This window comes from Mustela erminea, chromosome 3 (assembly GCF_009829155.1).
Source record: "Mustela erminea isolate mMusErm1 chromosome 3, mMusErm1.Pri, whole genome shotgun sequence".
NCBI lineage: Eukaryota > Metazoa > Chordata > Mammalia > Carnivora > Mustelidae > Mustela > Mustela erminea.
In genome coordinates, this window is record NC_045616.1 from 84,873,450 (window position 1) to 84,901,438 (window position 27,989).

Sequence of the window (27,989 nt, forward strand, 5' to 3'; positions counted from 1 at the left end):
TTTTAACATGGGTTGTACTTGTGTAAATGCAAAGGTCCTTCCTCAAAACAACCTACTCTATAAAGGTCAATCCTCCTTCTCCCAATCCTACCATACTTACCAGGGCCCTTCCTCCTGGGTTCTCAGAGTCCTTTCATAGAGAATCTACATTGTTCTCTCTCTCTCTCTAAAGATTTTATTTACTTGACAGAGAGAGACACAGCAAGAGAGGGAACACAAGCAGGGAAGAGAAAGAGAGAGCAGGCTTCCCACTGAGCAGGGAGCCCGATGTGGGTCTCCATCCCAGGACCCTGGGATCATGACTTGAGCTGAAGGCAGATGCTTAATGACTGAGCCACCCAGGTGCCCCAAGTCTACATTGTTCTTGGTTCAGATGTCATTTCCTTAGGGCCACCTTCCCTGATACCTCCTTCATGAAATGGGTTGATCCTCCTTATTTTTTGTCAGTTTCTATTCTACATTCTCTAATCACCAAATGCCCCTCCTTAGTAGTTCTTACAAAGTTGAATTTTAGAGTTAGTTGAGTAATTTTTAAATTAAGCTGTTTAGAGGTAGCTCCTTAGAGGTAGCCATGCATAAGAATCTGGCATGTTAACATGTCAGTTTTTGTTCATAATTTTTCCATTTAGTGCCAGAAACAATGCCTGACATACAGTAGGTGCTCAATTCTGTTGGATGGACAGAAAACATCCAGTCAGCCATGGCCAACTCAGGGTACAACAATCTTTGACCAGTCGTGTTCCTGCGCCTTCTGAAAAAGTTCTAAGAAATGATGTTACCTATAGCTACATTTTAAAGTTGATACGTTACATGTTCATCATTAGGTTCATTTGGCTTCAAGATAATACCTTCCAGCATAATGTAAATATTGGAAATGAAATATTAAGCTGTGACATCATTCTTTAAAGATACCTCTTAATCTGTTATTTCTAATATTCCCTAATATTTCTAATATTCCCTTACCTTCACAGTGCTTTCCTTCAAAATCAAGGAAGAAACAAGTTTTGTTACATAAAAAAAAATGCCTTAATTAATCATGAAAGCAAGCTAAATTAAATTAGTAAAGGAAGTTTCCAGCTTGGGGAACCTGGACCTGGAGATTCTTATATTTGGAGCAACAGTCCCTTAATAAGATTTGTGGAGTGCGGGGTATGTTTTCCAGTAAGGAAAGGATTATTACCAACACAAACACTTTCTCAGGCAAATCAGTTTTAGGAAAGCGTGCCTAGAGAAACTGAGGATCTGGAAGCCAATTCTCTAGAAACAATCTTGGTGCCCCCTTGTGAAATTTTCACTACCCTCCTGGGAGTAATGCAGCGTAGTGGCCGGCCGGGGGCAGTGTTGGACAAGCTGATGGGCTCCATCTCTGGCCCTCCCTGCTCAGGGGAGCTGAGAGAAAAGGCCGGTTCCATCTGGATGCAGTCGGGAGCCACTGCAGGGGCGGCCCAGCCCAGTCCTTTCTGATGTGCACATGTCTGATGTGCACATGTTCACACTGTGAATTATTCATAGGAGACCGGCCCAGGAGAATAGAGGCTAGAGACTCTCCATCCTATATCTAGAATCAAGGCCGGGGACTTGTAAACAGATGAAAACCTCTTTGTCTCTCTGCTTCAAGAACTGTGTTTCGGAAAGAAATGGAGGAGTGAAGTCATGGGTCTGAATCAACTGTGAAGATTTTTTAATTTTCCTCTTAGGAAATGAAAACAATATTGAAATCTCAGTAATTTATAGCTCAGCAGACAGTAAGCCAAGTGGCCAGAAACTCCTGCTCTGGAATGAGACAGAGGAGGGCCTGGCTCTCTCCTCGGCAAGCCCACTCTCCCAGCCTCTGCTTCTCGGGCTGTCCCATCGGAACCACAATCCCTTCCACAGAGGTTCTCCGTGAGGAGAAATGAGCCAGCGCAGGGAGGGCTCAGCATATGAATGGCACGTAACAAGAGCTTAATAAGTAACACTGACGATGGTGAAGAGGATGATACAGCATTTGTCAGGCATGAGTGTTCCAAAACTTTCCATTCATGTCCGAAGAGGAAAAATCAGAGGTGAAAAACCAAGCCACTAAAAGGCTTCAGGATTCAGGGTTAGAAGCAGAAACAGCTGGATTGGGGGAGCAGGAAATCAGGGCTTCAATGTTACAGGCCCGCTCTGTTCCTGCACCTTGCCCCTGAGTGCCTCCCAGGCCTGAAGTTTCCACCCTGGGACCGATCAGAGGGTCTCTATGTCTAACATAGCGTGTATGTGCCGGCCATTTCTTCACTGACTATATGACAGGTCCACCAGCCCGAGACAGAAAAGTACTGGCATTGCTCATTATTTGCATCCTCAAAGGGTAGGGGTAAACTAATTGACCTAAAGTTCATAAGTGGGACTAATTGCTGGAATGTACGAAAAGTCAGGACCGAAGCAAGACCCCCACAGTTCTGCCTTATAACAGGGAAAGGTGACGGGGAGTAGTTCAGAGGGAGGCATGGAGACATGTTGGGTAAGATATCGGTCCTTTCACCTGGCAGCTGTCCAGCCCCCAAATAGCTTTTGTGTTCAGTCCAAAAATAAGATCACATGAGAGGGGAGAAATAAATACGCAAGTGCTCGTCCTTGGGCTTTCTGCGGGTACACCAGCATCAGCCGCACTGGTGGGGGCCTGGAGAGCGTGACCTCCCAGCACCCCAGGCTGCCTCTCTCTTTGAGCTCTCCCAGGCTGGGAAAACAACCTGTATCAGGGTGGGTGTGGTGTGTGCTTTGCACTCAGCCCTTCTCTTAGGACTCCCTGGCACTCCATTCACACCAGAGAGGGAGCAGGAAAGAGATGAGGAGCAAGCCGAACCAACAGCCTCAACTTCAGCGGAATGAGGGCACGGCCTCCTTTTGGTGAAGGACACTCCCTTGTGATGGAGAATGGGAACTCCCTTCCTCCCGCAGCCGCCTGCCTGCAGCGCTCCTTCTAACTCCATGTGGACACTGTAGGCTGCTGCAGCTGCGTCACCTGGGAAAGAAAGTGCTTCAGAGCCCAAGCAAAGAGGTGAGTGCATCCCCTTCTCCGAGGGGCTCCTTACTGCAAGACGTTCTGCTTGGCTTCCTGCTCCTTCCAGCACGAATGCTCTCCCCTGCCCTGGGCTTTTGCCCCTTCTCCCTGACCTGGGACCCCTGCAGGCTGCAGTCTCCATGATGGATGCTAGCTTCAAATACCTGTACTTTCTTCTCTCCTTTAAGGCCAATTTGCTTCCAGAAAGAACTGGCTAGGTCTAGTTCTTAGCGGGGGAAGCAGGAAATGATTCCCACCAAGTGAATTATCTCTGCTGAGATCCAAGAAGATTTTTTCCAAGAAATCATTAGACAAATCCAATTATAGTAGAGTTAATGCTTAGTTTTAAAAAAGCCCTGCATGAAACAGGAAATAAAAGGACATCAGCTCATTCCTTATTATTGGGCAAAAGGGAAAAAACACACAGGGGATGTGCAGAGCTTCCTCCCTCCTCACCCCTTCACATCTTGTCCTGACGTCTTAAACCCTGCGAAACAGACTTACCAGATCTAAGAACTCATTTCTTTGATTGAGAACAAGAGGAATAAAATGGAGGGTTTGGGGAGAATTGCTCTGTAGGCAGAGTCATAGGACGAAGAAGACAAATTTCGGAGAGTCTTGGTTTCCCTTCCCAAGCACATGACAGGTACCTGTGCCCGCTGGGGGATGTGTACAGATGTCACTATCACTTGTACACGCCTAACACTAACCCTGTTAGAGAACCCTCTCCTTGACTATAGACCACAGATATCTATGCTAATGTAGGTGGGAGCAAGATAACCACTCCAATGAATCAGGATGCTTTTAGTGACAGTAGACTGGAAGCCAGTTTGAAGAGACTTGAGCCAAAACAAGGACATTCACTTCCTCTTGTAAGTGAAAAGGCTTTGGTGTGGCGGGATCCAGGTGCCCAGATGATGGCATCCTGCCTCCGTCTCTCTCCACTTTGTGGCTCTGCAGCCCTGGGTCATTCCATCCCAGGAAGACTCACTGATGGCAGTGGTGACATGGCCACCAGCAGCTCCAGGCTGACACCCTTCTGGCACAGCCATCTTGGAACAACAGGCACTGCCCATTCCCGAGAGTTTAGAGTCTGAACCAGTGTGTGTACCGTGCCCATCCCCGTCAGGGGGTGTAGTCATCCCCGCCCAAACCCACATGGACTGAAAGCAATGAAGGGCTGGGTCCCCAGAGATAACCAGGGTGCTAGTCCTAGGAGAGGGGGCTGGACACAGAATAGCCACAGTCAATGCTGGCCACTCTAGGTTGCTCTTTTTGTGATGGTCTGGATTAAGAGGTCAAGCTCCCTCAGGATAACTCCTCCTCCTCTCTTATAGTCCACAAAAATTAGTGACAGCAAATCTCATAATAAGGATAATTATTAGAAGTGACTAAAAGACCCCATGGCATTTCATTCCTAGAGACCCCCACACCACGGGAAAGCAACTGGAAGGCTTGTTTCTGGCTCAGTCCCTGGACAATTCACCACACCGAGACCAACTTAGGTCCACAACCCACCTGTGCACACATGGGTTTCCCCTTTCCCCTCACACACCCCTGCTCACTTGTGTCTCCCTCTGCTCTGCTGATGTGAACCCATCTTCCCTTTCAAGGGCCAGCCACAGGGGTGCTTCTGGTGCCTTCCTGGGCCCGTCCAGCGTTTCTGCCATCTCCTACCCTGAATCTGGACAGCAATGACAGCCACTAGTACAATTTACTGTATCTTACTTTCTCTCCTGGCTTGACTTTTACATTCCTCGGGGGAATCATTTCATCTCTAGCTCTCTCTGTGGTAATCTGACACCTAGCCGGTGCCCAATTAAGTGACCAATAGAAATCTAGCCTCCCTGAATACCTGAGAGGCTGGATCGATTACTTGAAGTCCTACATTTTTATTTTAAAAGTAATATAATAAGTATAGCAGACACAGATTGAGTTTGAGCTGTGTGCTGCCTCATGGGCAACATCTCAGGAAACTCTCCCCATGACCCTATGAGACAAGTATTGCCATTATCCCCATTTGACATATGGGGAAACCAAGTCTCAGAGAACTGAGCCACTTGTCCCATATCATCCAGCTAGTAAGTGGTGACATGGGAGTTGGAACCCAGGCATGCCTGCCATCTCATTTCCTACTAAACTTGTCCCTGACATGCTTATCAGGGGAGCTTCCGGCTGCCTGATTTTAAAGACTGAGGAACACTGGTGGCTGGCCAAATGGCATGAGTCAGCTTAGATATTTTGGACCCATCCTCTGCCAACAGGGCTCCCAGTGTTTCCATGGGCGGGGTGGTGGGGGGGTTCCTTATTAGACTGTACCCAGAGCTGAAGAGACACTCAGCTAAACCAAAACCAAAAAGAAAGTCAGGGGCGGATGGATTTCCCAAAACGAGTGATCTCTGGGGCTTTGTAGAGAGTGAGGTACTTTTTCTATTAAACGAAGGTAAAGTAGTCTTCCAGGAAATGTTGGCTGGCAAGTGGGCTTTAGAATTTAAGCTTGCCCTTCTGGCTGCCCATCGTTATGTAGATGACCCTGACATTTCTACCTTCAGAGGGTAGCTTGCAGGATTTGGAAAGCAACCACATTCTGATCTCGAAGAAAACCAAAATCTTGAGAAAATGTGAGTATTTTTGGTAATGTCTGTGCCTCGAGCATTTGGCCGCTGGCCTCTTGTCTGATGCTGTCACCTGTGGGCCCTGTGAGGCCCTTGCTTCGAGGGTATGTGGTTTCCTTGATGAACCCTGACCTATTCCTATGGGTTAGCGTCTTCTCAAGAGCAGAGCTGCCATGACTCTTGTCATCAATCCTCACCAGGTCCGGTGGGAGGATCGGAGAGTGAGCTCTCTCACAGCTGAGGCACAAGAAGACTGAGTCAGGCCCCAGATAACACAGAGGCCAAGTAGGGCCCAGACTGGGCCTGGCAGAGCTCTGGGGTCTCAGCGACGAAGTCTGCTCACTTCTCAAGTTTGTTGTAGAAAACAGTTAAGAATCACATAGGCTAAGTAAAATTCTCTGGCTGAATCTTTAAGAGAAAAACCACAGTTAGACGCAACAGAAATGAAACCATAGGTTCGTACAAAAACTACACAGATCTGTACATGAAGGCTGATAGCAGCATTATTTGTCAAAGCCCAAACAGGGAAACAAGCCACACGGCCGCAAGCTGGGGAACTGATCCTCACAATGTGGCCTCTCCTGACAATGAAATACTACTCAGCAAGAACTAGGCATGAACTTCAAGGCACACACACTGTAACACCAACGAACCTCAAAGACATTGTGCTTTTGAAGGGAAAAAAGCCCACACCCTATGACTCCACTTCTATGAAATGGCCAGAACAGGCAATTCTGTGGAGACAGAAAGCAGACAAGTGGTTGCCTACGCCTGGCGGGAAGGGGGAATGGGCAGTGATTGGTACTAGGCATGGGGTTGCTTTTACGGGATGACCAAAATGTTCTAAAATTAGTGGTGATGGTTGCACAAGCATGTGAATACACTGAAACCATTTGACTGTTTACTTTAAATGGATGAACTGTACAGCATTTGAATTCTATCTCAGACTTTTTTCAAAACCAAAATCATGGCTAATGAAATAATGAACCCAGTGACAGGGCTTCACTGCAGGATGTGGGCTCACCCACGGGCTCTGATAAGCTCAGGTCATCTCCTGCAGAGCTCGGCCACAGGCCATCCCGACAATCCGAGGAGTAGGAACGTAGGTGGAAAAGATGGTATCCCTCAATTTCTCCACGAGACACTAGGAGGAGGACTTCTAACCCCCTCTTTCCCGTGTAGATTATTTACAATTTTATGCAATCGATCTCACTATTCTGTTTTCACTTCTGGGTTTCAAGTCAGGCTTCGAAAAGCGTTCTCTATTCTAAGATTACAAATCTTACAGAACTTAACTAACGTTTTCCTCTAAGGTTTGTCTTCTTCCATTTAAATACTCACCTGAGGATCCAGGTTGTTTTTGTTTGTTTTGCCAAATAGATAGCCAGTTATTAAATCAGGAGTTTTAAATTTGGAGTTACAATGGACTTGGGGTACCTTGTAATTTCCAGGAATTAAATATAAAAAAAGTGAGTGTGTATGTGTGTATATGTATATGTGTTCATTTTGGGGGGAGGAGAGAGTTATAGATCTTGTCACATTCTCAGGGATTTTGTGACTCACAGAAAAACAAATGAACTCTCTACATTTCGAAGCCCGAGTCCAGGTAGACAGTGCATGTACGTCCCAGTGCATGAGGGCAAATCCAAGGCAAGAGGACAATTATTGAACAATTACAGGGGAAGACTGAGCGATTACTTCTGCGGAAAGTTCTCCATCACATGTCTAGGGAGCGTTGCACCACCTTTTGGTTTGACAGCAAACTGAGGCAGAGAACAAGAGTTGACTCTCACTGGCTCTCCCTGGGTCTGGAAAACTTTACATTTTATTCATCTGCTGACAAGTCGGTGGAGCTAAATCATTTTAGCTGACAAAACTTGGGGCCCTCTTGTCACAAAGAATTTGAGGAGACTTATGGCTCTCAATATAAATAAATGATGAAGGGGAAATGCAACTGCCATGACAGAGAAGGTGGCAGACCCTTGTGTGTGTGTGTGTGTGTGTGTGTATGTGTGTGTGTATTCATGTACTAAATATGTATGTGATGCCCCCTGTGTGCCAGGCATGGTCTAGACTGGGGTTCTCAAAGTGTGGTTCCCCACACCAGCAGTTTCACCATCACCTGGGTACTTGTTAGACATACAAATTTCCAGGCCCACCCAGACCTGCTGAATTAGAAGCTTTGTCGGGCCCAGCAGTCTGCGTCTGAGCAAACCCTCCCGGTGATTCTGATGCACATCTACATTTCAGAACCACTGGTCTAGAGACACGTAGTTTGTAATGGTAGAAGGATAGATGAAACCCCTGCTTTCTTCATGCAGTTGACATGGAGTGTATGTAGTAGGGGAGAGAGGAAACAAACAAGTGAACAAATAACTGAATATGATAATGTTTCAATGGTAGTCAGGTCTACGAAGGTAAAGAAAGCAAGGGGATAGGAAGGACAGTGATGGGAGTTGATTTAGAGCCAGTGGCCAGGGAAGAGGCAATCTGAAATGATAAGAATAATAAGCAAGAGCTGGCCGTACAAAGAGGGGCAGGCAATAAATGTGCACACATTAAGTAGAGGGAATAGCAGACGGAAAGGTTCTGAGGTAGGACTACGTTTGGCCTAGATGAATAGTACGACTGGAACACAGGGAGGAAGGAGTTCATAGGGGGTGGACCTAGGGAAGCAAGTGGTGGTAGCAAGCTTAGCTTTTGTTCTTAGAACAAGTCAAAGGTTGGGGCGCCTGGGTGGCTCAGTGGGTTGAGCCGCTGCCTTTGGCTCAGGTCATGATCTCAGGGTCCTGGGATCGAGTCCCGCATCAGGCTCTCTGCTCAGCGGGGAGCCTGCTTCCCTCTCTCTCTCTCTGCCTGCCTCTCCATCTACTTGTGATTTCTCTCTGTCAAATAAATAAATAAAATCTTAGAAAAAAAATATTTAAAGAACAAGTCAAAGGCAACACACAGTTTAGAACAAACAGGGACATGATGTAATTTACCTTTTTAGCAGGATCCCTCTGGAATGAAATATAGAGGATTAGAGTTCTAGAAGCAGGAAAATCAGCTAGGAGCATATTCCAATAACCCAGGTTGGTGCTTGGATGGACTAGACCAATGCAAAGATCTATTATTAAGGGGAAAACAAACAACAGTGCAGGACACTGTGCCTAGTAAACTGTTTTTGTGCACATACACATTCAGATGGATGAAACCAATTTTCCCCAAAGGTTCCAGGGGGGAAAAAAAAAAGTTAATGATGGTTATCTCTGGGGAGAGGAGATTAATGAGGGTCATTTTACAGCCCTCCATGTGTCATGCATTTTTGTCACATGTGTGAAGCATTACTTTTACTTAAAGATAAACTATTTTATTTTTTTTAAAGATTTTATTTATTTATTTGACAGAGATCATAAGTAGGCAGAGAGGTAGGCAGAGAGAAAGAGGAGGAAGCAGGCTCCCCGTGGAGCAGAAAACCCAATGTGGGGCTCAATCCCAGGACCCTAGGATTATGACCTGAGCTGAAGGCAGAGGCTTTAACTCACTGAGCTACCCAGGCACCCCAAAGATAAAATATTTGAAAATAAAAATTGAAAAACTGAGATAAAGGAAAACATAGAATAGGTGATGGGTGATCAATATCAAAGAGAGGAAGCCCACCCCACGTGTATCAGAGTCCTTTCCAAGCACGGGCTCCTGAAGTCCCTGGAGAGGCAGGGCACCCACGGCCTGAGCTGTTCGGGTTACCATGGGATTGGCTACTGCCCGTCTGAAAGCCACTAGCCCCTGTTCCTGTCCTGCGGCTCTGGTGATGTTTGTCGCTTTCAGATCTCCTCGGGCAACTAATACAATTTCCTGTGAATGTCTGCTGCGTTTCTCTATGCCCTGTTTGCCAGATCACTCCCCCGACATCCTGGCATTTGGTTCACCATGAGGCCAGCATGCCCTTCATTTAATTGCATGATTTGGCATAAACAGAAGGAAATACTTTGCTAGGGGAGAGAGTACAATGCAGCATCTGATTTCTCCTGTCAGCTGATTAGGATTTGTCGTGTCCCAACAAGGTCAGATGAAATCAGAAAGAAAAGGCAGTGTGTCTGGTGTGTGTTTCAAATAACTGCATCATTTCTGTAAGCAGGATGAACGAAGGGGTAAGTTTTAAAGCAAGCCTCAAGATTCAAGGCACAAGAAACCACTGCTTCTAGGTTATGCCTGGAGAGGGACAGTATTTACTGGGGGGCATTTTGAATTCTGCTGATTCTGTCATGATCTGGTTCTGCTGTCATGTTAGCGAAATTGATCAGGGATGTCTGATTACAGAGTACTGAGCACAGAATAAGTAAATGCACAGCAGTGCCACCTTCCACTTTTATCACCCTGCTATGGCCCTTGGAAGAGGTTTAGAGCCACTTCCTCTACCAGCAGCCGCTCAAGGGCTCCACTATGAGTCAATCTCTTAGGATACAGAAGGAAAAAAAATCTCACCTCCGCAACCAGCCAAAACATTTTAGGTGTGGATGACTCTGGCCATGGCCACACCTCTGTGGATAAAAACCTACCAGGTTTCTCCCAGGGTTTCTGTTGGTCCTGCAAACCTGCTGTGTTCTTCCTTTCCCAGACCCACCCTCGGCACTGCTAGGAGGCCCGCACACAGGTTGTAGCCATTGCCGAAATGGCTTTAAAAGTGGTCTGGGAGCTTTGGGGGAAGAGATGGGTTCTATTACATGGTCTGTAGAGGAGCCGGCGTCTTGTGGATGCTTAATAAGCAGCCCTACCAGCTATTATTTGCATGGACTATTTCCTGGCCCAGAGCTCGAGGGCTATGCTGAGGCCAGACTTCCCGGCGAGGCAACCCCCGAGTCCCTTCCCATGCTAAATAACAGGTCAGAAAGCATTAACTTCATCATGTCTCCTAAGTCAAAACATCCGAATGTATATTATTTTAAAAGATGAATCAAGATGCTTGATGTGCAAGTTGAAGTGAATGTGGAATTTGGGGGATATTAAGGTGACATTCTTGAAAATTTGATATTGAGGGGCATTCTATTATAGTAAATACTTTAAGGAACAGAGGATTCATTATTTCCCCACAGTTGGGCAGTATCCTTGCCGAGTACCAGATATGCAGTAAAGAAATTAGTTTGTATCAGTAGCTAGGGATTATATTTGCCTAAAAGCTATGTAGGTTTTTGTTTTGTTTTGTTTTGTGTTGAACAGCATTTTCACAACTAGATGTAATGGAAAAACAAAACTAAAATAGTGACTTACACATGCGTTACCGGTTTTCAAGGTGCTTTCACGCACTTGGGCATACTGGATCTCACGATATGGCTGTGGGCTTGCTGGGAAGATGCGGGTAGCAGAGTCTCATTAATCTCCTGTGTGAAGGAGGGACAGGGGAGCCCCAGGAGTTGAGCTGCCCAGGAAGGGCCAACCATGCCGTGTAGGCAGGACCCTGAGCTAGGGACACTTGTTTTTAGTCACAGCGAGGGTTGTAGTTAGGGGTACAGACTCTGAGCTGCCTCTCTGTCCTCAAAATTTTTGGTCTGCTATTTAGTGGGCTTAATTTCCTAACTGAGTGTTCTTTAATCTTAAAATCCATCATCCCACGTGCTGGAAAGTTAACATGCACACTGGGTGCAGCATACTACTTCTTCAGTATTAAGAAGATGATTGTCTGCAATATTGTTATCTCTCTGGGCTTCAGAAGGCCCTTTGGCAATGAGCAGATCCTCAGGAAGATTATTATTTTGTAAAGCAAACTATGAGTGCCTATGAGTATGTAGACATGGCAGTTCACGGAGGTTCCAGTGAGTAAGATTTGGTGAAATCAACTTTTTCTGTACTTTTCAAGCCCCTTTCAGGAGAGCTGCGGCTCACCCATGGTTGGACTTAAGTGATGTTTGTGCTTCTAGGGTCTCTGTCTCAGAGGATGAGCTTTTCTGGACTCATCCCCTCAGAAGGCACAAAAATGGCTCCCCGGATGCTACCACAGAACGCGTTAGATGCTACATGATGCGCCTGGAGAACAGGCTCCCGCCTCCACCTTCCAAGGGGAAGTGGAGAACAGAGAGCCTATTTCTAGTTCTCACAGGTCAATCCGTACCTGTCTGTCTGAATCATCAAGGTGGGTAGGCTTAGACAAACACACACACACACACACACACACACACACACACACTCAAATACCTACCTAAGGAGGAGGGACTCTTCATCAATTATAGGAAACCATTAATCATGTTTCCATTTAGTCTCTTCAAAGATACCTCCTGATGGGTATCCTCTCAATCCAATTTCCAGCTTCACTCCCTACCTTCTAGCCAAAGAGCTTTTTGTACACTCAGCTTCCTCCCTTCCTCATCCTGTCCTGGCCAGTGGCATAAAGATGATGCCCGAGGTCCTTTAATGAAATTCCCACACCGGGAGCTGGGCTTACCTGAGGCTTCACTTTCCTAGCTCAGCAGTGACGGGCTCAACCACGGGTAAGGAATAACAGAAATGCTCACTCTGCAGCCCCTTCCAGCCCTAGCATCGATGGCCGTTGCCTTGAATGGCTTTGCAACATGCCCTCTTTAAGGCTTGGCTCTAGGAATGGCACAGACAGACACACACACACACACACACTCTGCCACACACAGACACTTACACCCTGTGCAGGGATGCCAGATGACAGAACAGAAAAGGACTCTTTCATCCAGTAGCCTTCTGATTCCAGAGGAGCCTCTCTGAGCCACGACCTGCTGTTTCCCTGGCAACTGAGACTTCCAAATAAACAGGATTCTGCTCAGACAGGCCAGTAGTCCATTCAGCTCAGCCATTTGCCCCAAGACAAACCACGCTAGAATAACACCCAGGACAGTTGCTGCTGCCATCTGCTGTCTCTGCCCCCCTTCTCTGCCGGCCAATAGCTCTGCATTCCTGGGCCTGCTGCTGGCTGTCCGTGTTGGGGGCACGTAGAGCTTTGTGTGTGTCCCTGTGGGTGGGGTCCGTGTGGGCTGTTGTCTGAAGGCGGGTCCCCTCTGCTGATCAATGAGGCCAGAGAGAGATCCAGAGGCTGCCATTCTCGGCACCCCCAGCCAGCCCCCCTGCTTCCCACATAGGCCTGCAGGACTGGTAGCCGGCTCTGTGGCATGGTGTCTGGAGGCGGACCAGCACCCTGATGTGCATGCCACGGCCCGTCCCCTCTCCCCACACAGAGCTGCAGCAGCCGAGCAGTCCAGAGAGCCAGCGTGCGGGCTGCTCCGGGGAGCCGCGACGCGACGGCACAGCGACCGCGACACAGAGCGGGCGACACCCTGCGGATTCCCCTTCCTCTTGGAGAGAGAGGCGCAGTCTCAGCCTGCAAGTTTTTCAGGTAAGACTCTGAGCGTCTGTTCTAGGAAACAAAGAGCAGCTTATATGCAGAGCTGAGTGTGTGTGTGTGTGTGTGTGTGTGTGTGTGTCTAAGAGCAAGGACAACGATGACACAGAAAGGGGGAAAATATCAGGGAAAGTGAAGGCAGTAGGATGTTTGAAGCTGATCCTACTGGAAGCAGCTGTCCCGCACGGAACACCCAGAAGCTCCCCTCTGGCTGGACTGAAGCCGGGCTGCAGACTGCTCTGGGGGAAGGGCTTGCTGGTGGCACAGGCAGGTAAAAATAGCCCCTAGAGTTTAGACACCGTAAAAATAATCATGCCCCATGCTGCCCAGCACCTTCCTTCCTCCAGGCTGCTGGGCTGGTGAGGACTGGAGGGGACAGAATGTTCTCATTTACCAAAGTGCTGGATGTGGCCCTTTGGTTCGGCAGAAGCCAAAATCTGTGGCTTTAGTAAGTCTGGCTGGCACACTCACCCCCTTGGGGAGCCTGGACATTCAGCTGCCTCAGGAAGTCTGTTCACTGGCTGGGCACCTCAGGTTTTGTCAGCATTTTGGTAGGAAAGTCAGGCTGCAATATAGGATTAGCTGAATGGGAGAGGACAGGCTGGTATTCTGATGGCCCTTCCAGCCACCTGGATTATTCCTTACCTTCTTCTGATCTTCTTTGAAAATCATATCCTCCTCTCTGTAGCCCTGCAGACAGACACCCAAAGAGAACGTACGCGAATGGCTAGCCACACCCACATCACGATTCCATGCCCAAAGTGTGCAAGGCTTTTAGAGAGGAGCACTTGATTAATTCAGACTTCCAGGTCTGGGACAGAATTCAGGCATTCAATCAAGCACCCATTTTTTTCAGAGATCCCAGAGGAACCCACCTTATCTGGGTACCAGGTCCAAGCACTCCCTCTGTGACTTGGCAGAATGTAAACACTCCGTGCTTTCTCCTGCTGTTTCAATCTACCCCCACTTCTCTGCATTCTTTTCTGCTTGGGCACTTTCCCTTTCATTCCCCACAGGGATTGATTGTTTATGATTTAGCTCTGTGCACACCAGTGGGAAGGCAAGCATCCGGCAGAGGACAAACCGGGTGCTGCGTGGGGCTGAGCCAGCCTGATGGGGGCAAAGGGTTGAAAAGAAACGAGCCTGGCTTTGCAAAGTGGTGTCCAGGGAAGTGTCGGCCGGCGGGGTACTGGGGCTGTCTGGGTGAATGAGTGTGGATTTTGGTGGAGCCTGTGATTCACAGTCACAAATTCCCTTTTCCTTTGTTTTCTTTGTGTTGGTCATTGAGGGCTTCTGAGGAAAGTCCCCTTTTGAGATTGTATATCTGAAGGCAAGATCATCTAATTGCTGCCAGGGCCACCAGTGAACACTGGAGACTCACTTCTGTTGACCCTGCCTTTTTTAGTATGAGTAAATGGATCTGCAAATGAGGTGCTTAATCAAGAGCGAAGTTAATGCATAAACAATTAAGGGAGGAAACACAGAGCTTCTTGTAAGCTGCCTCCCAAAACCAGTGTGCGGTCATACACAGATGGCTCGCCTGGTTGCAAAAAGGACCCAAGGAGGCACTATGTGCTTCTTTCGGTGGTGTGACATCACAGGCAGGGAGTATCAGTGGTGATGACTGTATTTGTTGTGGTGACGGTAGATGGACGTCACACGCTCGCCCGCCCTTAGTACAGGGATGCCTGATCCCAGGACAGAGGGGCTGCTCGCGGACTCGGCTGATAGGTGTTCACGGGACCCTGAGTCAACCTCGGAGGGTCAGGGTACTACCAGGCCTGCTGTGCCAGCTTCTGGGAAGCAGAGATGGTGCACAGTGGAAGTCATGCCCCTTGTACTTCATCAAATAGGTGTGGCTTGGCTAATGCAATACTCCTTCATTTAAGCTACTAGAAAAATAATCTGCAGTCATTTGTTAGGTAAACTTAACACCCACACATGACACAAATTACAGGCAAGTGAGTTTTTTTTTTTTTTCCTTAAAAAAGGATCTGCTGATCAACCAATGTTCATGGGGGTACTCCCAAGGTGTCCCATCTCAAGGTACCACTGGATCAAGCCCACTCAACCACAGAGAAGGGAGGACGCCTACCTGGGTGGGCAGCTAATGGAGGATGGGCCTGGACTGACAGGATGTCCAACTCAGCTGGGAGGCAGAGTCCAAGGTATGAGGACAAGGGCGAACATCTAGGTCAGTGGCCTTGAGGGAGAAAAGAGGGAGGAAGGGAACAGCAATGGTCTGATTCTTAAATATCACTACTTAAGAGAGGCAGCCTGACATAGTGGCCAAGTGCATAGATTCTGCTGCTGAGCTTCCTGGGGTTCAAGTGCAGACATGCCATGGCCTTGGGCCTCAGTTTCGTCATCTGTAAGATGGGGTAATAAGCTCCCATCCTTGTTGGTGAAAGGATCAAATGAATCATGCTCTTAGCACAGTGCCTGGCTTATAGTGAGTACTATGTGAGTATCTGCTATTGTTACTACTGAATGGCAGGTCTGAAAAGGCTGTCCCAAGCCCATTTGTTCCCAAGTCCAAAGTGACACTCTGTGAGTGACCAACAGGGCCACCTTTGGGACAGCATGGAGGTACTCTGGCTCTGGCGTGGAGTTCTACTTGCATCTCAGAGCATTCAGAAATTGAAGGGCTTCTGTGCTGGTTGCTAGTGTTTTCCTAAGCCCCTACTGTGTTTTAGGCACTCTGCCTGGCTTTTGCACAGTTGCTCCAGACCACCTCTCTGACTTTGTCCAGGAATGCTGGCGAGGATGGCAGTTGTGAGAGGCATGCTTGCCTTACGCCAGGGCTGTGTAGATGTAAGTGGTCCTTTGGACAAGACTCATCTCTGTCTCTTCAGGATCTGTGGTTTGCAAACTTTCACATGCATAAGAATCACAGGGGAGCTTGTTTAAAAGATCATGTACCCAGGTCCTGCCCACAGAGGTCCTGATTTAGCCAGGCCGCTGAGGGTCCCAGGATTCTGCATTTCCTGGGTGGGGCCCACGTGATTCTGACTTTGGTCTACAGGCCACAGCTGCAGTCTGATCAGGGCTCTTACTGTGAATGAGAACACAAGAGTCATTTGGCCTCAGTGACCATCAGCCTCTTCCTTGTAATCACCTTCTTCCCAAATGACCATTTTCCTGGGACCTGCCCCCCACTGGCAGTAAGGTCGATGACGCCACACCCACTGCACCCTGAGTTACTCTGTGCCTGACACAGTGGCAAACCCTTCATGTTGGTCCCTCCATCAGTCTTCGGAGCCGTCCTATCAGTTAACTGCACTCACTACCCACCTGTTATAAAGGAGGGGCAAGTCGCCACTGCTAGTAAGCGACTGATCTGGGTGTGAACGTAGGATGAGCCCATAACCAGAGCAGCAGCAGGAAACCTCTGGGCCAGGCGACAACTGGGGTTTTAGCTGCTTGTCAGTTCAGCCTTTCCCTTTTTATTCTTGGGGGTCTTTCTCTGGTTCACAATCCTCTCTTGTCCACTTCAGTTCCCAGGCTCCCACATGACTTCCTCAGAAGATGTGTCCCTGTGCTTCCTTACCTTTTTCTCCTTTGTAAATCCAAAAGGATCGGGGCAGTGGACAGGTGGAAGGCAGGTGTTATGATCTGAATTGTGTCCTCTATTTAAATGCACATGCTGAAATACTAACCCCCAGAATATCAGAACGTGACCTAATCTGGATCCGCCTTTACAGAGGAAATCAATCCAAATGACTTCATTAGGGTGGGCCCTAACCCAGTGTGACTGACATTCTTATAAATGGGGAAACTGGGACACAGAGACAGATCTAGAGGGACGATGACATGAAGACACAGGCAAAAGAGGGCATCTCCAAGTCAGGGACAGAGGCCTGGAATGGATCCCTCCCTCCCAGACTCAGAAAGAGCCAGCTGCATCTATAAGACGGAGAGAGCCCTGGAACAGCTCTTTCCCTTGCGGCTCTCCCAAGGAACCAGCCCTGCCGATACCTTGGTTTTGGACTTCCGGCCCCCTGAACTGCGAGGCAATGTTCTTCTATTGCTTGAGCCATGGTCAGGGTACTTGCCCTAGCAGACTAGTACGGTGGGAACCTACATTCTTCCCGCAGCCTCTGAGTTTGGGGTGACCTAGTTTGAGGCCACCACATTACAGCAAGCTATGACAACATTCTCTTTTAACTCACGACTATTCTTCTGTTGTTCATGACTGTTCTTCAACACTGTTCATGGGAGTCATAGGCAGGTCCAGGTCCCAGGAAGGAAGAAGGAATGAATAGCAAGGATGAGGAGGGAAGCGGGAAGGGAAAGTAAAGAAACAAAGAGGCAGGAAGAGGAAAAGGAGAGAAAATGGGACTGGGATGGGGGATACTTGAGGGTCATTCATGCCCATGACAAGTCCATTCCACCCCCCCTGTGGGAGGCCACCTGTGTGCCGGGAAGCATGTTGAACACTGGGGTAGAACGGAGCCTAGAATGGATGGTCCCTACCTTCAGGAAAGCCGGAGGTCAGATAGGGATACAGACCTCAAGCACGCAGTACTTCTGAGTGTCTCAGGAAAACAAATGCACTACTTGACCCAGTCAGGGGGTCTGGAAAAGCTTTGGTGAGTTCATGATGCCTGGGTTGAGAAGTAAAGGACTGGCAAGGGACCCCTGGGTGAGGGATGAGTGTTTCAGATGGAGGGAAGAGTACTGCCAAGGTCACCTGGGATGAGGAAGTGTGGCATTGCCAAGGAGTGGAGGAAAGGCCAGTGTGGCTGGAATGCAAGGAATAAGGAAGAGGAGACAGCCAGAGTTCAAGGCCCAGGAGGGATCTGGACAATGGCAGCCGTGCTGACAATTTAGGTTCTTCAAACGAGAACCTCAGAAGGCCAGAGAAGGAAGTGATCCTATATAGGGAAAACTCCTTTCAACAAAGGGAATGCTGGGATGGAGATGCCGATGGTGTGGTTTGGCAGTGGGTCCACCCTGAAGCCAGACATCAGGTTTTCTGAGCTCCCAGACTTGGGGTTGGCTGCACTGCCTCTAGGGATAAGTTCCAGGACCTCCAAAAAATTGTAGCTGTGGTCTACCCACAACATTCTAGGTGTTTGTCACCGTCCCACTGGAAAGGGTCAAATAGGGACAGTTCTCTCCTGTCTGTGATAGCAAGCTGAGCACCTTGGATGGGTTGACTGGGCAGCCCCCTGTTCAGCATCCCTTGGAGGACAAAGAGAGGCCTCAGAATACAGCTTAAGCTCTCTGCTTACATGCTTTGCCTGAAGCAACAAGAGCAGGCATGCATTCCAGGGGCAATGATTCCATCGGGCTGCTGAGAAGGGCAGAGATTCCAGTTGTGAAAGGGAACTACATAAGGGCAGGAAGCCCAGAAGGACCCCTGAGGCTATCAGAGGTGAGAGCAGGCAGAGAACCCTCTGAAAGAAGCAGGGCAAAGCCAAATGCTGCCTTATTGCTGAGTTCCTGGGAGCAGCAGCAAGCCTGCTAATGCAACAACACACCATGCCCACCGCTGGGACACTTCTCATCCATGCCTGTCCTTGTGGGCACCATCCCCACAAGAGTCGCCGGGTAAAACTAGAGCCATGCCTTTGACAGGCCCCACCTGCCACAAAAAGAACTCTCTTCCTTGTTCTTTCTGAAGAGGGACTGGATGTGGCTAAGCAAGGATAAGTTCTTGGAGCAAGCAGAGCACACTTCGGAGGAGAGAGGGAATTTTCAGGAAGGTGAGTAAGCAGCCCAAGACCTCTTGGGGAGCAAGATCCTGACTCTGCTCCTCTCACACACCATCCCCCCCCACTCTAGCCTCACCGGCCTCTTTCCTGTTCCTCTGTGGTGCCATGTCCTTGCCTGCCTCTCGGACTTTACGACTGCTGTTCCATCTGCCTGGAATGCTCCCCCTGTTCTTCACATAGCAGATCTTTTCACCCTCGGGCCTCACCTCTCTTGGGAACTCCCCAAAGAGGCTTTCTTTCCTGTCTCTCCCTCTCATGGCACTTGTCCCAGTCTCTACTTTTCAGTTTTCCCAAGACTTACTGTTGCCCATCTTTCCCACTAGAACGTGAGCCTCACGAAGGCAGAAGCTCGTTCATCTTGTTTCGCGCTGTATCCCTAAGACAGAGCCTAGCCACAGAGCAGGCGCTCAACAAATATTGGCCCAATGAATGAATGAGTGAATCATTCAGTCTTGGAGTGGGAAAGCCAAGGCCAAGGCCAGCTGTGGGATCTCCCAGTCTGTTGTTCCTCATAGCTCTAGAAAGGGGTGCATCACATCTGAAGGCAAAGCTGACAAGTTTGCACCAAGCACCTCCGACCCTGACTTAGGGGAACACACCCCTCATAGGTCCCCAAGCCATATGCCACCAAATCTGGCTTAGCCAGCCTGGTCTCACCTCTTCAGAGAACTCTCTCTGGTTGCCTGGAAAATTCAGCTTCATTGTATTGTTCATGCTTAGAGACAGATAACGTCTTTTGGCTGATGGGCATCAAAGGCAAGGCAGTGATGTCAGACACCTAGAAGGGAAACATTGATCCAGTGAGTTCTGGCCCTTGCACTTACGGAGGCAGCTGGAACCATCAGTGAGGTGGGAAAAGAAGCAGTTTGCTTTGGTTAATCGATGTGTGCAAGGGGCTGCACCAGTATTTCTGGGGCCATAAAGAATCTCTAGAAAATGAAAGTCTCCTTGTCCTTCCTCAGGATCTCTGTCAGAGTTAGAAATGGCAACAAGGGGAGAGCGGAGATGAAGGTTCCAGTCACTCCCCAGAGCCCACACAGAGCAAGTCTGCAGCCCAGAGAACATTCTCCCAGTTCAGGGTCTTGGGCTGGGTTGGCCCAGGCTTCTCGGGCTTTGGTGATAAAGAATTTAAATTAGAGGAGCATGCACAAAATCTTTGCCCAGGTGGCTACAGATAACTTGCTTTGTTCTCCTGAGCTGGTCCTGGATGACTTTGTTGAGGGCTCCAGAAGCAGAGTCCTAAGTTCCTTGGAGAGAGAGTCAACAGAGAAGCCTAAGATTCATCTCATGGTTCCAATGCTGACCCACTGCTCTCATTACCTTTTCATTAGTTCAGACTGACAGTCTGTGCTGCCTAATGGTAGGGGAGCAAAATGGCCAAAGGCATGGACTCCGGGGAAGGGCTGGCTTTGAATTCTGGCTCTGAATCAACAGATGCATGGCCCTGGCCAAGTTACACAACTTCTCCATTTCTGTGAAATAGAACAGGGGCACCTGTTTTCTGGGGTTGTTGCCACAAGTATGGGTGTCAATAGAGGCTAAGTCCGTTCTGCATGACATTGTCAACGTTGGGTGCTGCTCTCTCGTAGGGCTGGGTTGAAACTCAAGTGAAACAGTCTGTGTAAAGCACCAAAAAGGTTTTAGGATGTAACACACAACACAGTATTTGCCCAATAAAATATAATTATTGACAAGTCTGTAGTCTGGCTAAGGCTTTTTTTAGAATGCTTTGTAAGAATTTAATTGATCTAAAAAAATGTTCCTGGGACATGAAGGTCATCTGCTGTCCTACTGTTTCTTCATCAGTTTTTTGTTGTTGTTTCAAGGGACAGTTATCACCCTGTGCTTTCTCAGCACTTTAAAATCCTTGTATCGGGGCGCCTGGGTGGCTCAGTTGTTAAGCGTCTGCCTTCGGCTCAGGTCATGATCCCAGGGTCCTGGGACTGAGTCCTCCTTTGGGCTCCCTGATCAGCGGGAAGCTTGCTTCTCCCTCTCCCACTCCCTCTGCTTGTCTCTCTCTCTCTCTCTGTCAAATAAATAAATAAAATATCTTTAAAAATAAAAATAAGTAAAATAAATAAAATCCTTGTGTCAGGAACCTAGAACTAGCCAAGAAAGCAACAGAGCACTGTTAAGGAGCTGAACATGAAATACACACAGGCTACTTGTTCAGTACTTTGAGGCTGTGGGCGTTTCCAACAATTATAGGAGTCAACTTCAGTAGCCTCCTTCTGCTCAGTTCACATAATGGCTTTGGGATTCCCACCCATCCAGGGTTGTAAGGTTCTTCAGGGCACAGACTTCTCACAAATACTGCTCTAGAACCTTGGTCTAGGACTTTGAGCTTAAGTCATTTGAAAATCCAACTGCTGAGTTGAAAGGGACAGGCTGGCATAGACTGGCCCGGCCTGGCTTTTGCACTGAGGCCGTCCGCTGCTCCATCCCTCCCCACTGTGTGACCTTGTGTAAGAAACCGGTCCTTTTTATGCTCTGGGCTCCTTCTCTATAAGAGCTGCCTCTAGAGAGTGGGTTGGAGGTTAAGCATGGTGTGTAGAGCTCCAGCTGTCCCTCTCTATACTCCTTCCTTTGTGGCCTTCCTGACCATCACATAGCTGTGGATATGGAAAAAAACCCAGCGGCGATCAATGTGTTAAAGGCTTGCCAATATTTGCTTGCACCAGGTGACCATGAGCACATCACTTGGCTTCTGGAGCAGTGCAGAGAGATGGATTATGGGAAGGGGTCCAGGTCATGGTCTGAAGGAGGGGATGCTGGCAGCCCCTGCACTCAGCTCAGCCCATCCTCGCACCACCAGGGCCAGAACCAGATTATGGATTTTTAGCCCGCTGCTCTCCTGGGATGTCAGACTTCTCACGAAGGCCTGAAGATTCATGGTCTTCCTTAAAGGAGGGGGACCCCTTCCTGACCCACTCTGACCTTCCCCAGATGCCTCTCCACCTCCCACTGAGGCCCGAGGATTGAACACACAGCTGGTTCAGGGTGGATCCAAATGGAGGCAGCGCACATCGGGGGAGAGCGTTTCCAAGGCAATGTCCGAGTTGTCTCTAGTGATCCGCTGACCTGACCCTCCCTGACTTACGCTGCCCCAGAACTGAGCCAAGCCTTTGGAGGGCGGATATACCTTAGGATGTCTGGCCGGGGGCCCTACTGTGGTGGGAAGTTCAGATCTCACGCTGGGACAGGCCCTGGGGAAGGTCAGGGGGAGGGTGAGCCAAAGCAGGCTTAATTGCCTCAGTTACCTCCTGGCCTTTCCTTCTTCTGACGGAACGGCAGTCAGATGTGGGGTGTGGAGGCCCCTGTTTCAGCGAGGATAAAGAACATCTCTTCAAAAGAGCTCTCAACATGTCTTACTGTAGGACGGAAGCAGAGGCTGAATTGGCGACTTTAAAGTCTTCTTATACTGCAGATCAAGAGAAAGACCTCGGTGACTAATTAGGAGTCCTACGTTCGTCAGAGTATTACACCCCCAAAGTCAGTGTTTCCCCGGAGTCAAGGTCCCCTTCTCTTCCTGGCCAGTCCCACATCCTGCTGGGCCTGCGCTGGCTGCTCATGTTTCTCATTACCTCTCCCCCATCCTCTCTGAAGGCTTCTCACTCCACCCAGGGGTTTTATTTTTAAACTTGCACAGTAATGCTAGGGCTGAGCAAGACACCCTGCCCACATTCCCGGGGAACTGGACTGCCTGGAAAAGCATCCCCCTTTTCGGAGATTTCCTACCTCCCACCTTCCTTCTCTCACTTCCCTTCGTATTTATTGGGCATCTTCTCTCAGAGGGCTTCTGCCAGAGGACACGGCAACAAAGGGAAAGATACAGTCCCTGCCCTCGGAGACCTTATATTCTCAAAGGGTAGGGAACACCGGGGACAGGCAGGCTGAGCACGTAGACACACACACCAAGTAAGCCAACAAATAAATATGTGAAATCGTAGACATTTGTTCAGGCCAAGTCTAGAAAAGGGACAAACAAGGCACCAACAAGAAGAGCTGTGACAAATCAGGTAGCCAGGGAAAGCCTCTCTAAGGTCGTGGCACAGAAGAGAGGGCCAGAAGAACGAGGGGCATCACACAAGCGAAGAGTAAGGCCAAGAATATTCTGTGTGGAAGGAAGACTAGGGGGAAGGTCCTGAGGTGTGCAAGCGGGTGGTGTGTTCTAGAATTCCAACAGAAGGCCAGGATACTTCAAGCACCGTGGACAGGGAGAAGATGTGCTCAGAATGGGGAAGCATGCAAAGGACAGATCACACAGAGAGGGGGAGTCATGTCGAAAGAGGGGGCTTTTGTCTGAGGGTGGTGGAAAGTCACTGGGGGTTAAAATTAGGAGGTAACATACAATGATGGACATTTTAAGATGCTTATCAGGTTGTGAGTGGAGAACAGACCCTAAGAGGGGTGGGAGGGAAGGCAGGGCATGAGTTCAGAGGCCTCAGAACTGTGCAGAAAGGAGATGATGGTGGCTAGGCTGCGGCCAGGACATGCCACGGCTAGAAACAGGCAGGTTCTTCCAAGAATGAGCCTGCCACTGGGCCATTGTCCTTCCCAAGAGCCCTAAGTACCCCCATTCAGAAGACAGAATAGAACACCAAGGCTCAAAGGCAAGAAGTGGCCAGAATAAGCCATGAAAGTTTAGATGTCCTATTGCCTATAACTTGCCAGATTTATTAGGTTTCCAAACCCAATTAAGTAAGATTTTTGTCCAGCACTGATTCCCACGATTTTCTGAAAGGCGCACACAAGCTCTTCTCCACCATGGCCCCTCTCTCTGTCCTTTACAGCTTTGGCTTGGGTATGAGGCCAAAAGGCTTTAACTGGGTGGTCTCACCTGCACACAAAAGTCAAAGGTGACTGTATACGCCCAAAGGACCCGAACAGTGGTCTCTGCTGTCCAAGAGAAACACAACTATTTACACTCTTGGGAAGAAAGGAGAAGGAAAACAAAGCAGAATTGCCGCGTATCTGTTCTACAGACAGCAATAATAATGACATGACTTACTATGTACCTCAGGTACTTTACTTGTAACTCGCTGCATCCTCTGAGAGACGGGTGAGGCGGCTACCACTCTTAGTCCTGGTCACTGGGAACGGAGCTAAAGCTTAGGGGCAGTGTCGTCTGCTGGTCCAAGTGGCAGAGTTGGGGCTTGGGGGCTGCTTGGCCCCGACTGGCTGAACGAACTCCTATTGACCAGGGCTCAGGGCTGCCTGCTCTTTGACTCCTCAGTTCCAAAAACTGCACTGAAAGAGTCTGGAAGGAGATCGTCCAGAATGTGAGTGGTGCAGGGGTATCAGCAGCTTTTCTTTTTCGTCTGTATTTTCTTTTCTAATAGTACCTGGTACATAGTGGATACTCAAAAATTGTTTACTGAAATTGTTGGGTTAATGAGTATGTGTTACTTAAAATTATTATCTTTACATCATTAATACATTTCACTATGGGAAAGGTAGCCAATTCCAGAAAAACAGATTACCCATTGTCCAGAGATGATCGTTATTAAAATAATGGTGATATTAATATTTTTCTAGTCCTTTTCCTGTGTTTCTGTGTGTCCATCTCTATCTACCTCCCTGTCTATTGATGCATACAGACAGCATGTGTGTATTAAACAAAAATGGGATCATACAGTACTTATAGACTTTTAACTTACTTTTTCACTTTATCACAGGTATTCTCCATTCCATTTTACATTCTTTTAAAAAAGAATTCTTCACAGTCGCAGTGCATTTCCCTACAATTTACTTAATGGGCCCTCTATTACCAGATATTCAGTCTGTAGTACTAATATTAATCATGCTTTACTGAACTTCCTTCTAAAAAACATGTATGCATATCTATATATCTATATTACTATTAAAGAGAAAATGACTATGTATTGAAATACAGAACAGAGAAAGACACTTATCCAGGGGGCTCTGTTGGGTAGCAGCTAGCATATTTCTGGCATCTGTCCTTCAGAATGAAAGCAAAGGCAATGGCATTTACAATACTCTCCATTTTCCCAGTCTTGTCATTACTCACCTCTCAAGTATGTTTTGGTGCCACTGTGTCGCAATGCAGGTGGGTTAAGAAAAATCCCAGTTGTGGCTACAATGTGGGCCCTGAAGTCAGGCAGCTGGCTGTACGTTCCGGTCCTATCCCTCACCGACAGTGTGACTGCAGGCGAGTTCATTGTTCTGAGCCTTAGTTTCTTCATGCGTAAATGGCATACACCCCAGAGGATGCAGCGAGGCAAGTCAGGCAAAGCTCTCGTAAGCCATCTGCCCAGCCTAGAACAAATGCTCAGAAAAGGGTGGTTTCTATCATTATGAAAATAGAGGAAGACTTTTCTCACAGGTTGAATGTTTTGGAAAACTCCTGTCCAATCTATAGTGCAGAATCCAAGTAAAATGAACTTAAGAAAAAAAAATCACTCACTATTACCCTTTGGCTATATTACCCTTCTACTCTTTGTGTGTGTGTGTGTGTGTGTGTGTGTGTGCAAGACTAAATTAAAAAACAATTAACTTTTTTTCCCATTCTTGCCAAGAACCAGGTTTGTTGGATTAGACATATATTTAAATTCTGTTGTTCACAGCTGCATTTAGCATTTAGCCAGCTGTGTTTTATAAATGTCTATCCTAAAATAAAAACAAAGTAGGAAAAAAAAAAGGCAGGACTGTCTACAGCGGTCCTAAACTGTTCTCAGTTTTATATAACAAAACAGAAAATATCTAACCCCTAAAACACAGACTGCAGAAAGAACTACCCTGACTCGTGTACTGTACATCGTTAACCCAGACACACTCTTGGCACATAGTAGGTGCTCACTGAACCTTGCTGAATGTATTCTTGAATATATATTTTCCTTACAGACAGCAAGCTGTTGAGAAATAAATCAGGATATTCATTACATCTAAATACCATTAGAGCCCATGTGGAGGGGCAGAAGGAAAAGATAGATGATTGAATGAACAGATGCTTTTTGAGTTTGTAAACTGAGTGTTTGGGAAACTTTATCCTCCTAATTCATGGCTCTTGAAATATGTTTATCATCCTGGTGGAACAGTCTAGGGCTTTCTCTAAACTGCCATCAGGGATAGCACATAATGACAAAGCACTTCTGATGGCCAGGCTAAGTTTTTCCATTTTTCTTTAACTCCAGGCAATGCTCAGCAAAATCTTCATGTAGGTATAAGAGTGTATCCTCACTATCAAAATGGCTCTAGAGATCATGGGTAACACATGTGCTTATAAGGCAATGCACTGCTGGGCCAAGATATTTATTTACAGAGCGACCCCTAAGGCCAAATAACTATGAGGCACCCCAGAATTTCCAAACAAATAGTGGGAAATGGTAGAGCTCCCAGCCACTCCTGCTCTGGAGTACTTCTCCCTTCATACGCTTTGCTGGTATTGGTTGACTGCCTTCTGTGCATGAGAGCTCATGCTGTGGGTGATTCAAAGATAGAACATGTCCTCTGCTCTCATACATAAGCTAGCAGAGGGGAGAGACAAGCTACTAGCTCTATGGAATCCTAGAAAGAATGGAGTAATTGCTAGACAAAGCACTCCATGGGTCCTGGAAGGGAGGAAGGACCCTACCTCCTGGAAATATCATGAAAGGCTTTGCAGGAGAGGTAGCATTTGACAGAGGCCTTGAAGGATAAGAAGAGTTGTAATTAGCAGCCATGGGGGTGGGGGAAAGGACCTTCCAAGCTGAAGGAACAGCCTACACCAACCATGAAGGCGTGAGAGTCCCTGGCATGCACCAAGGAGAGGGAGAGCCACGGACTGATGGGATGGGGAAGGATGTAGGAGAAGGGGTGCTTTTAAGACCAGATGTGGAGTCACTGAAATGCTTTGCCACAGACTCTGGGCCTGACTGTCTAGGAAGTGGAAAGCCGTGGAAAGTTTCTGGTAATGGAGGCCATGGCATCCGGATCCTCCTCCAGAAGAAGGACTCAGTGACAGCGTAGGCGTAATTAGAACAACAGAGCTTAGAGGCACGAGGCTGATCCTTCAGCTCTGTCTTCCATTTTCCACCTGCTGAGCCTCTGAAGGTTTGCGCAGCATGGACCAGTGACAGCTTCCCCCTTGAATGCTGTGACCCTGTGCCTTGGGCCTGTCTCCTGTGGCTTCCCTGAGAGAACTCTTATATCATGGATCTGAGAATGCAGAGTGCCCCCCAGGGTAGCCGCCTCTCTCCACTGCTCTGTTCAGGTTCCAGGTTGTTCTCCCTTGCAGACTCTCTCTTCCCTCTGCTCTGACTGTCCTGCACCTGCCCTCTCCACCGAGCCCTACCCCCACTGCCTGCCCCACTCTCAGCTCTGAATGGGTGGGTGACTCCTTTCCGATGAGGCACTCGCCCCAGGGAGCTCACCTCTGCTCTGTAGAGTGGGATTCTCCTGCTTATGTCTACTTTGTCGGTGAACAGCCTCTCCATTCCTGCCTCCATCCTGCGTACCCACACCCTGAGTTATCTGGTGATTCCTATGTTAAGTTCCTATCATTTGTCAAATCCTCCTCATTGTCCCCCCTACCCCACACCGTGGTTTTGGACCCATCATTTCCCTTCCTATTTCCATTCAATAACCGTTGATGGAGCCCCAGGGATGGTGCTGAGTGGGGTATGACAGTGCTGAGGAAGCACGCGGCCCCTGCCCTTGACCAGAGTGCAGTCCAGGGAGGAAGATGAGCAGTAAGCAAGCACCTGAAGACTGATGAATTGCTCAGGGATGGAAACACAGAGCACTGTGCCCCGTGGCCTCTGCTCTGCCTCTGCCCTGCCCTCTCCCACCACCACTACTTTCCTGTAAAATGTTACCAGAAGCATCTACCAAATTCCCTTCTCAAAAACCTCCACTGGCTCCCCAGAGCTTGCCGATAAGAGTCAGAAGTCCGGACTGGCACCGAGGTCCTCTATGACCCGACTCCAAATGAGTATGAGGTGACCCTGTGTGTCTTGCCCATCACCCTGCCCAGCAGCACCCAGCCCCCTGTGGGGAGAAGACCACCTCTATGTCCCACACGTGGGGCCCCGGTGAAGCCATTCCCTCATCCACATCCACACTTGCGATGCCTGTCTGTCCTGGCCGAGCGGCTACAGCTTCCCCCACATCCTCCAGGACTCCATCTTCCCCGGTTCTCACACTCCCATCCTGCTGCCTCCATGGTCTGTCTCGTGGACGATTTCACTTCTCACCCTCCATCAAGCACAGGAAGTTGGTTTTACTCATTCTGAATAATCGTAACAACAAAAATCATAGCTAAAACTACTGAGATGCTTTCTTTCTTT

The 27,989-nt window shown here is 48.3% G+C and overlaps 1 protein-coding gene and 1 long non-coding RNA gene across 5 annotated transcripts in view; one reads left to right on the forward strand and one right to left on the reverse strand.

The window, feature by feature from the left end:
- The window catches only part of LOC116586412, a 44,430-nt gene extending 16,451 nt beyond the window's left edge, over positions 1-27,979 (reverse strand). The window contains exons 1-5 of the long non-coding RNA XR_004284025.1: positions 24,734-27,979; positions 23,721-23,962; positions 21,963-22,123; positions 19,360-19,480; positions 15,078-15,185 (exon numbers count right to left, since the gene is read on the reverse strand). This is a non-coding gene — a long non-coding RNA (uncharacterized LOC116586412). The remainder of the gene's footprint in view (positions 1-15,077; positions 15,186-19,359; positions 19,481-21,962; positions 22,124-23,720; positions 23,963-24,733) is intronic.
- FGF1 (fibroblast growth factor 1) overlaps positions 2,583-27,989 on the forward strand; it is a 97,329-nt gene continuing 71,922 nt past the window's right edge. The window contains exons 1-2 of one of the 4 annotated variants that reach the window (XM_032336324.1): positions 2,583-3,022; positions 12,819-12,976. The gene's annotated coding sequence lies outside the window, so the exon portion shown is untranslated. Of the gene's footprint in view, positions 3,023-12,818; positions 12,977-14,004; positions 14,070-15,072; positions 15,151-27,989 lie in introns of those variants that run through there. The other 3 variants (XM_032336323.1, XM_032336329.1, XM_032336327.1) reach the window with 3 other exon arrangements.